This window comes from Dendrobates tinctorius, unplaced genomic scaffold (assembly GCF_039654945.1).
Source record: "Dendrobates tinctorius isolate UK_male_01 unplaced genomic scaffold, ASM3965494v1 ptg000366l, whole genome shotgun sequence".
NCBI classification, from domain to species: Eukaryota; Metazoa; Chordata; class Amphibia; order Anura; family Dendrobatidae; genus Dendrobates; species Dendrobates tinctorius.
Window position 1 is genome coordinate 609,616 of NW_027362032.1, and position 9,174 is coordinate 618,789.

Genomic DNA, 9,174 nt, shown 5'->3' on the forward strand with positions numbered 1-9,174 from the left:
TGTCTCTTGTCATTCCTCATGTTTGCTGACAAAAGGATAAAACTAAACTTTATTAATTCCAAATGTAAAACTATACCCATAATTCACCCCCTGAAGGTAAGACAGTAGGTGACTAATAAATAAATCATGTGCCCCACAGTTCAGTATATAGGGTGAGGTGACGTATAAACACTCGCTCTCCAAGCCTCTCATTTCTACGGGTTTCACCGTCCTCACCAAAGGCGACTCATCAGGAGACTCTTTAATATTGACCTATATTCAAGCGAGAATCTGGTCAAAAAAAACTAAAATCATGTTATCCGAAGCAGTCAGAAAACTAGCCACATATTGGCAGATCCCAGACCTCAAACTATATACTTCATAAGTATATAAGCCCCTCCAGTGTCAGGAATAGATAGTATGTGACAATACAGTATAATTCTTGTGTTTTTCTCCTATAGGGACTGCCCTAGTTTGGTAATGTAACAGCTGTTAATTAGTAGTGCAGACAAATTGTCCTAGACTAAACTCAGTCTTCAGACGGCCCAATATGTACCACTCAGGGAAAACTTACCTGCTCCAAAGATCATTAGCAGCTTCTAACTAATGGCCATGCTGCGGTCTGTCAGGGAATGAGTGCAATATCGTTATAAAGACTAGGGATATGTGCAGTCATAATGTCTGGGAGATATGTGCCATTATTTAGTATGAATATGGAAATTATCTCTGAAAGGTAAGTGTTCCCTGAGCGGTATATACGGTATTGTCACATACTATCTATTCCTGACACTGGAGGGGCTTATAAACTTACACAGTATATAGTTTGAGGTCTGGGATCGGCCAATATGTGGCTAGTTTTCTGATTGTTTCGGTTAACATGATACATGATTTTAGGGTTTTCTTCGTCTAGTCCCACTTAAATATTGATCAATAATAAATAGTCTTCTGATGAATGAATGAATCCAATGAATATTCATTTCTCTTAAGCAGTGGCACACGTGACCACCGGTAGCAGCAGGAAGCCAGTGGCTGACACTGCGCGCTACTGAAGAGGAATGAATGCTCACTGCTCTCTGTGCGCACAGTCCCAGCGAGTACTCCGGCAGCTGTGCTCTGCTTGTGAGCAATGCATGTCGTCCCTGCCATGTGCTGCTTACAAGCATAAAGCAGTTGCTGGCACCGGAGCAGACGCTGCGAGGGAGCGCCTGTAGGTAAGTGTAATATTTTGTGTTTTTTTTTTTTAATGTTTTCTGATGGGGCCATGCATACCAGGATGGGGGTGGTGGCCAATTATAAGGATTGCGCCATGCATATCAGGACTGAGATGGGGGTCAATCATACCAGAATAGGGATGGGGCCCTGCATACCAGGATAAGATGGGGGCCCTGTATACCAGGTAGGGATGGGGCCATGCATACTAGTATAGGGATGAGAGTGATAATTCCTGCCAGGATAGGGATGAAGGGCCATGCATACCAGGATAAGGATCAAGGGCCATGCATACCAGGATAGGGTTGATGGGCCATGCATACCAGGGTAGGGATGAGGAGCCATGCATACCAGGATAGGGATGAGGGGGCCATGCATACCAGGATAGAGATTAGGGGGTCACGCATACCAGGGTAGGGATGAGGGAGCCATGCATAACGGGTAGGGATGAGGGGGCATGCATTCCAGGGTAGGGATAAGGGATCCATGAATACCAGGATAGGGATGAGGGGGCCATGCATACCAGGATAGGGATGAGGGATCCATGCATACCAGGGTAGGATTGAGGGATCCATGCATGCCAGGATAAGGATGAGAGAGCCATGCATACCAGGGTAGGTGTTGTGATTGGGTCACCGAGGAGGAAAGCAAGACCAAGCCACAGAAAACCAGAGAGGTTGGTAACTAAGCGGATTGCAGACCCCCCTGATCCTATCCACACAACTAGCAGTAGCCGTGGAGCGTACCTACGATGATACTAGACGCCTTGACACAGCCGGAGAACTAAATAAGCCTAAAGCAGGAAAGGGGAAATCTAAACTGTCCCAGAGCAGACCCCAAAGGAATAGATAGCCCCCAAACATATATTGTCGGTGAGACAAGATGAAAACACAAACGCAGGTAGGAAAATAGACTGAGCAAACGATGGGGCCCACACTAACTAGACAGGACAGGAAAGGACTCTGTCTGCAATCATGCAAAAAACCCTGCAAAAAATGCACAACACGTCTGATAGAAAAATACTGAAGTCACTAGACTTCGCCCACTATATCAGCACTCTGGTATATTCTGAAAGCAGAGCAAAAAGAGGACAATCTAATAAGGGACAAAAACAAACTGGCACAAACAGTAACATAAGGATGGAAATTCAGCACAGCCCCCACCGGGGCTGGCTGACCACACAAACCTAAAATAGACAAAGCCAAATCAAATGTGAACAATAGCAAAAGAGCACTTAGCTGAGCATGAAGGGACTGAGCTGGAAACTAAGACCTCAGGAGGCAGGAAAAAGTCACCAGCAGGGATAGAGGGAGTCAGCTGTCTTAAATCCAGTCAGAAATTACAGATATCCAGTCATCCTCCTCATCATCAGGTGGCAGGCCTCTGTTAATTAGTACAGCTCCATTACTTCCAGTAGCCACCTGAGGGAGCCCGGAAAGAGAACCAGCTCCACTACCTTCACTAGTAATCAGAGGTAGGCCAGAAAGTGAATTCACAACAGGGAGGGATGAGGGATTCATGCATACTAGGGTAGGGATGAGGGGGCCATGCATACAAGGGTAGGGATGAGGGGGCCATGCATACCAGGGTAGGGATGAGGGGGCCATGCATACCAGGGTAGTGATGAGGGGGCCATGCATACCAGGGTAGGGATGAGGGGGCCATGCATACCAGGGTAGTGATGAGGGGGCCATGCATACCAGGGTAGGGATGAGGGGGCCATGCATACCAGGATAGGGGATATTAAGTACAGAATTGACTACATTTTTTGCTTCAATTTTTTTTCCTAATTTCTTGCTCTAAAGCCTAGGTGTGTCTTATAGTCCAAAAAATATGGTATATATATATATATTTGTTTTTCTCAGTGAACTCATTCCTCATGTTTGGCCTCATTAACATAAAAACACTCATACTCCGCTGGCGTGCCGGCTCCACTTCAGTGGTGTTGAGACTCACTGTCCCGGGGCTTATGTGAGGTTCTCACATCACACGAGCCCTGCACCCAATCACCGGCAGCTTCACTGTTCCTGCCTTCGGATGTATTGGACATCAACATGAAGCCAGGGCTGCGGCTGCTCTCTGACGGCCTCATGATGCTTGATTTGTCCAAAGGTGGGGACAGTGACGTCAGCGCTGATTGGGCACAGGGCTCACATGATGTAACAACCTCAAAAGAGACAGAAGAACACAAGTGCCGACACCACTGAAACGGAGCCAGCATGGGAGGTTTGTGTAAGTGTTTTTATTTTAACAGGACCAAACATGAGGAATGAGAAGGGGTTGTCCAACTAGTTGTCAACCTTTTTATCAAAAATCCCACACAGGGAAAAGTCATTATTATACTGAGAGTGTGAGAAATGAATGACAGGAAAATCGTATGTTGTTGACAATGAAAAATAACTCAGATGAGGAGAACCTATATATATTATTCACAAATTGTACAAAAGCATGATGCACGCGGCGTGCGTTCAAGGATGGAATATTATATGGGAGTTTTATAGGATAAATTCAAGGTGAGAATATTATATGGGAGTTTTATAGGATAAATTCAAGGTGAGAATATTATATGGGAGTTTTATAGGATAAATTCAAGGTGAGAATATTATATGGGAGATTTATAGGATAAATTCAAGGTGAGAATATTATATGGGAGTTTTATAGGATAAATTCAAGGTGAGAATATTATATGGGAGTTTTATAGGATAAATTCAAGGTGAGAATATTATATGGGAGTTTTATAGGATAAATTCAAGGTGAGAATATTATATGGGAGTTTTATAGGATAAATTCAAGGTGAGAATATTATATGGGAGTTTTATAGGATAAATTCAAGGTGAGAATATTATATGGGAGTTTTATAGGATAAATTCAAGGTGAGAATATTATATGGGAGTTTTATAGGATAAATTCAAGGTGAGAATATTATATGGGAGTTTTATAGGATAAATTCAAGGTGAGAATATTATATGGGAGATTTATAGGATAAATTCTAGGTGAGAATATTATATGGGAGTTTTATAGGATAAATTCAAGGTGAGAATATTATATGGGAGTTTTATAGGATAAATTCAAGGTGAGAATATTATATGGGAGTTTTATAGGATAAATTCAAGGTGAGAATATTATATGGGAGATTTATAGGATAAATTCAAGGTGAGAATATTATATGGGAGTTTTATAGGATAAATTCAAGGTGAGAATATTATATGGGAGTTTTATAGGATAAATTCAAGGTGAGAATATTATATGGGAGTTTTATAGGATAAATTCAAGGTGAGAATATTATATGGGAGTTTTATAGGATAAATTCAAGGTGAGAATATTATATGGGAGTTTTATAGGATAAATTCAAGGTGAGAATATTATATGGGAGTTTTATAGGATAAATTCAAGGTGAGAATATTATATGGGAGTTTTATAGGATAAATTCAAGGTGAGAATATTATATGGGAGATTTATAGGATAAATTCAAGGTGAGAATATTATATGGGAGTTTTATAGGATAAATTCAAGGTGAGAATATTATATGGGAGTTTTATAGGATAAATTCAAGGTGAGAATATTATATGGGAGTTTTATAGGATAAATTCAAGGTGAGAATATTATATGGGAGATTTATAGGATAAATTCAAGGTGAGAATATTATATGGGAGTTTTATAGGATAAATTCAAGGTGAGAATATTATATGGGAGTTTTATAGGATAAATTCAAGGTGAGAATATTATATGGGAGTTTTATAGGATAAATTCAAGGTGAGAATATTATATGGGAGTTTTATAGGATAAATTCAAGGTGAGAATATTATATGGGAGTTTTATAGGATAAATTCAAGGTGAGAATATTATATGGGAGATTTATAGGATAAATTCTAGGTGAGAATATTATATGGGAGTTTTATAGGATAAATTCAAGGTGAGAATATTATATGGGAGTTTTATAGGATAAATTCAAGGTGAGAATATTATATGGGAGTTTTATAGGATAAATTCAAGGTGAGAATATTATATGGGAGATTTATAGGATAAATTCAAGGTGAGAATATTATATGGGAGTTTTATAGGATAAATTCAAGGTGAGAATATTATATGGGAGTTTTATAGGATAAATTCAAGGTGAGAATATTATATGGGAGTTTTATAGGATAAATTCAAGGTGAGAATATTATATGGGAGTTTTATAGGATAAATTCAAGGTGAGAATATTATATGGGAGTTTTATAGGATAAATTCAAGGTGAGAATATTATATGGGAGTTTTATAGGATAAATTCAAGGTGAGAATATTATATGGGAGTTTTATAGGATAAATTCAAGGTGAGAATATTATATGGGAGTTTTATAGGATAAATTCAAGGTGAGAATATTATATGGGAGATTTATAGGATAAATTCTAGGTGAGAATATTATATGGGAGTTTTATAGGATAAATTCAAGGTGAGAATATTATATGGGAGTTTTATAGGATAAATTCAAGGTGAGAATATTATATGGGAGTTTTATAGGATAAATTCAAGGTGAGAATATTATATGGGAGATTTATAGGATAAATTCAAGGTGAGAATATTATATGGGAGTTTTATAGGATAAATTCAAGGTGAGAATATTATATGGGAGTTTTATAGGATAAATTCAAGGTGAGAATATTATATGGGAGTTTTATAGGATAAATTCAAGGATGGAATATTGTATGGGAGTTTTATAGGATAAATTCAAGGTGAGAATATTATATGGGAGTTTTATAGGATAAATTCAAGGTGAGAATATTATATGGGAGTTTTATAGGATAAATTCAAGGTGAGAATATTATATGGGAGTTTTATAGGATAAATTCAAGGTGAGAATATTATATGGGAGTTTTATAGGATAAATTCAAGGTGAGAATATTATATGGGAGTTTTATAGAATAAATTCAAGGTGAGAATATTATATGGGAGTTTTATAGAATAAATTCAAGGTGAGAATATTATATGGGAGTTTTATAGAATAAATTCAAGGTGAGAATATTAAGTTCATATCTCTACCAATAGATATTTACATCTTGAACTGTGATATACTGTGTTTGTCTTCATTTCTGACCCACGTCGTTGGGCTTCATAGAACTTTAGTATAAAATTATAACAGAATACACAAGCCTCAAAGATGGAGCTCACTGGGTCAGATACAATGGAGACACGGGTGAAAAAGCTGTGCTCATTTGTCACAGGACTGCATGGAGAGCTTCAGGCGATTAAGACCATGCTGGGGGCATTAGTCCCAAACTAATCACAATGTAAATGTGGCTGATACTTCTATCCAGGCTATAGCCTCTCAAATGTGGAGACTACAGCCGCAGCTGCGGTTCCAGCCCCTGTTCCACCTCCAGCTCCAGGTCCGGTTTTTCCCAAACTCCCACCATTCAGGTTTGGTAGAGAAAGAGAGAAATTCCGTGGGTTTCTGAACCAGTGTCAATTGTATTTTTCTGCACATACGGCTCAGTTCGCAACTGAACGGGACAAGGTGTTAACCATGATAATGCTGCTGACAAGCAAAGCTTTAGCCTGGGCAAATCCGCTGATTGAAACCAATGATGCATGTTTGAATTCTCTAAATGACTTTATTGCTGCCATGTGTCAGATGTTCGATGATCCCAACCGTAATGTCACGGCAGAAGCTGCATTATTAACACTTCGTCAAGGAAAGCGTCCTGTGGTGGAATATGCTATGGAATTTCGGAGGTGGGTGCTGGACACTACATGGTGTGACTCAGCAAAATATGCAGTGTTCAGGAGGGGTTTGTCTGCTACTATTAGGGTATGTGCACACTTTGCGGTTTCTGCTGCGTTTCCGCAGCGTTTTTGGCTCTGCAGAAATGCAGCAGATTCTGCTGCGTTGTACAGTACCTTTATTTCCTGTGGAAATAAAAAAAAGCTGTGCACATGCTGCGTTTTTTTCCGCGCGGTTTTGCTGCGGTTTTCAAAACGCAGCATGTCAATTGTTTGGTGCAGAAACGCTGCAGTTTTACACCTCATCCATTATGAGGTGTAAAACCGCAGATAAACCGCAGATATACCGCAGAAAAACCGCAGCACTTTGTCCTGCGGAATTCCTGCGATTTTTCTCTACAAAATCCGCAGAGACAAAAAACTATATGTGCACATACCCTTAAAGATGAACTGGCTCGGGGTGAATCACCTCCTAATTTAACTGACTTTATAAATCATTGTATCCGGATAGATATTTGTCTCACGGAGCGTCGGCAAGAGAGGTGGGCGGAGGCCAATCATAATAACCCCATATTCCTCCCATCTTCCTCCAGGGAAACCTAAAACAAGCCGTCTTCTCCGGCTTAGTCTGAACCTATGAGTGATGCGGTTCGGAGGAGTAACATCGACGCACGCAAGGAACATCGCTTCAGAGAAAATTTGTGTTTCTGCTGCAGAAGATCGGGTCACTACATCTCGGTCTGTCCCGGAAAAAAATCGCAAGTCCGCAGCTGCGGTAATCGAATGTGACTTTTCCGATCTTCTGTTTGCTCTCAGTCAAATACTTGCAGAGAAATGATGCTGGACGAGACCCCAGATTTCTCTGATTCTTGTTCAGAAGCATCATCACCTGTGGGTGGGGAAGTATTTCCAATAAGTACTGCTACGGCGATCTCAGGCGAGGTCAGAAAGGACACACTTTATACTATTCCCATTGAGATCTGGGTGCAATCTTGTTGGATTACTAGTAAGGCCATGATTGATTCTGGGGCTAGCGGCAATTGCATGGACATTGCATTCGCTAAAAAACATGGTATACACTCGCAGAAGAGACGTTCACCGGTGTTAATGGAAACCATGGATGGGTCCCCGTTGGTGTCCGGACCAATAGACTTTCAAACAACACCTCTGAAGATTCGTATGGGGGAGGGTCATTCTGAAAAAATATCATTTTTGCTAATTTCCTCCCCTCACTTTCCTATAATTCTAGGGTTACCATGGTTACAACAGCAAAATCCAACTATCGATTGGAGGATGAAAGAATTGCAGTTTCCAAGTAAACAGACACCATCTGGAGAATTAACTTCTGAGGTCAGCCATCACAGGTGAGTTAGAATTACTAATTGAATATCAAGATTTTGCGGATGTACGCGATAAAAAGAAAGCAGACAAATTGCCACCACAACGGCCATGCGATTGCCCTGTGGAACTACTTCCCGGTGCTGTGATTTCATTTGGGAATATTTATCCCTTGTCTGGGCCAGAATTGAAAGCTCTCAAAGAGTATATTGACGAAAATTTAGCGAAGGGATTTATACAACCATCTTCCTCCCCAGCAGGTGCTCCAGTCTTCTTTGTCAAAAAGAAGGACGGTTCTCTTCGACCATGTATCGATTACCGTGAACTTAACAAAGTTACGATCAGGAACTCTTATCCGCTTCCGCTAATTCCTGAAATACTCGAGAGGGTGCGACACGCCAAGATCTTCACAAAATTAGATCTCCGTGGTGCTTACAATTTAGTATGGATTCGTCTCGGGAATGAGTGGGAAACAGCCTTTTGGTCATGATATGGACATTATGAGTATCTTGTTATGTCTTTTGGCCTGCGCAATGCACCAGCTACATTCCAACATCTGGCAAAGGATATTTTTAGGGATATACTCAATATTTTTGTTGTGATTTATCTGGATGACATTTTGATTTTTTCCAGCAATATAGAAGAGCACCAGCAGCACGTGAGAATGGTTCTGGATCGTTTACGGCAAAATCAGTTATACATCAAACTGGAGAAATGTGAGTTTCACAAAACGGAAATGCAATTTTTGGGGTATGTTATTTCTCAGGGTCTCAGCATGGATGCGAGCAAGACGCAAGCCATTTAAGAATGGCCAATTCCCAGGTCTGTGAAGGAGGTTCAACGATTCATTGGATTCGCCAATTTTTACAGGCAGTTCATTAAAACCTTTTCAGACATCATCGCACCCATTACTCAATTGACCCAGAATCATAGAATCGTAGAGTTGG

General features: G+C 40.2%; 1 long non-coding RNA gene across 1 annotated transcript; it reads left to right on the forward strand.

The window, feature by feature from the left end:
• Positions 1–6,989: 6,989 nt before the first annotated feature.
• Positions 6,990–8,944, forward strand: LOC141075597 (uncharacterized). The gene is made up of 3 exons (XR_012227305.1): positions 6,990–7,664; positions 8,139–8,253; positions 8,861–8,944. It is a non-coding gene; the product is annotated as an uncharacterized lncRNA (long non-coding RNA).
• The last annotated feature ends 230 nt before the right edge of the window (positions 8,945–9,174 follow it).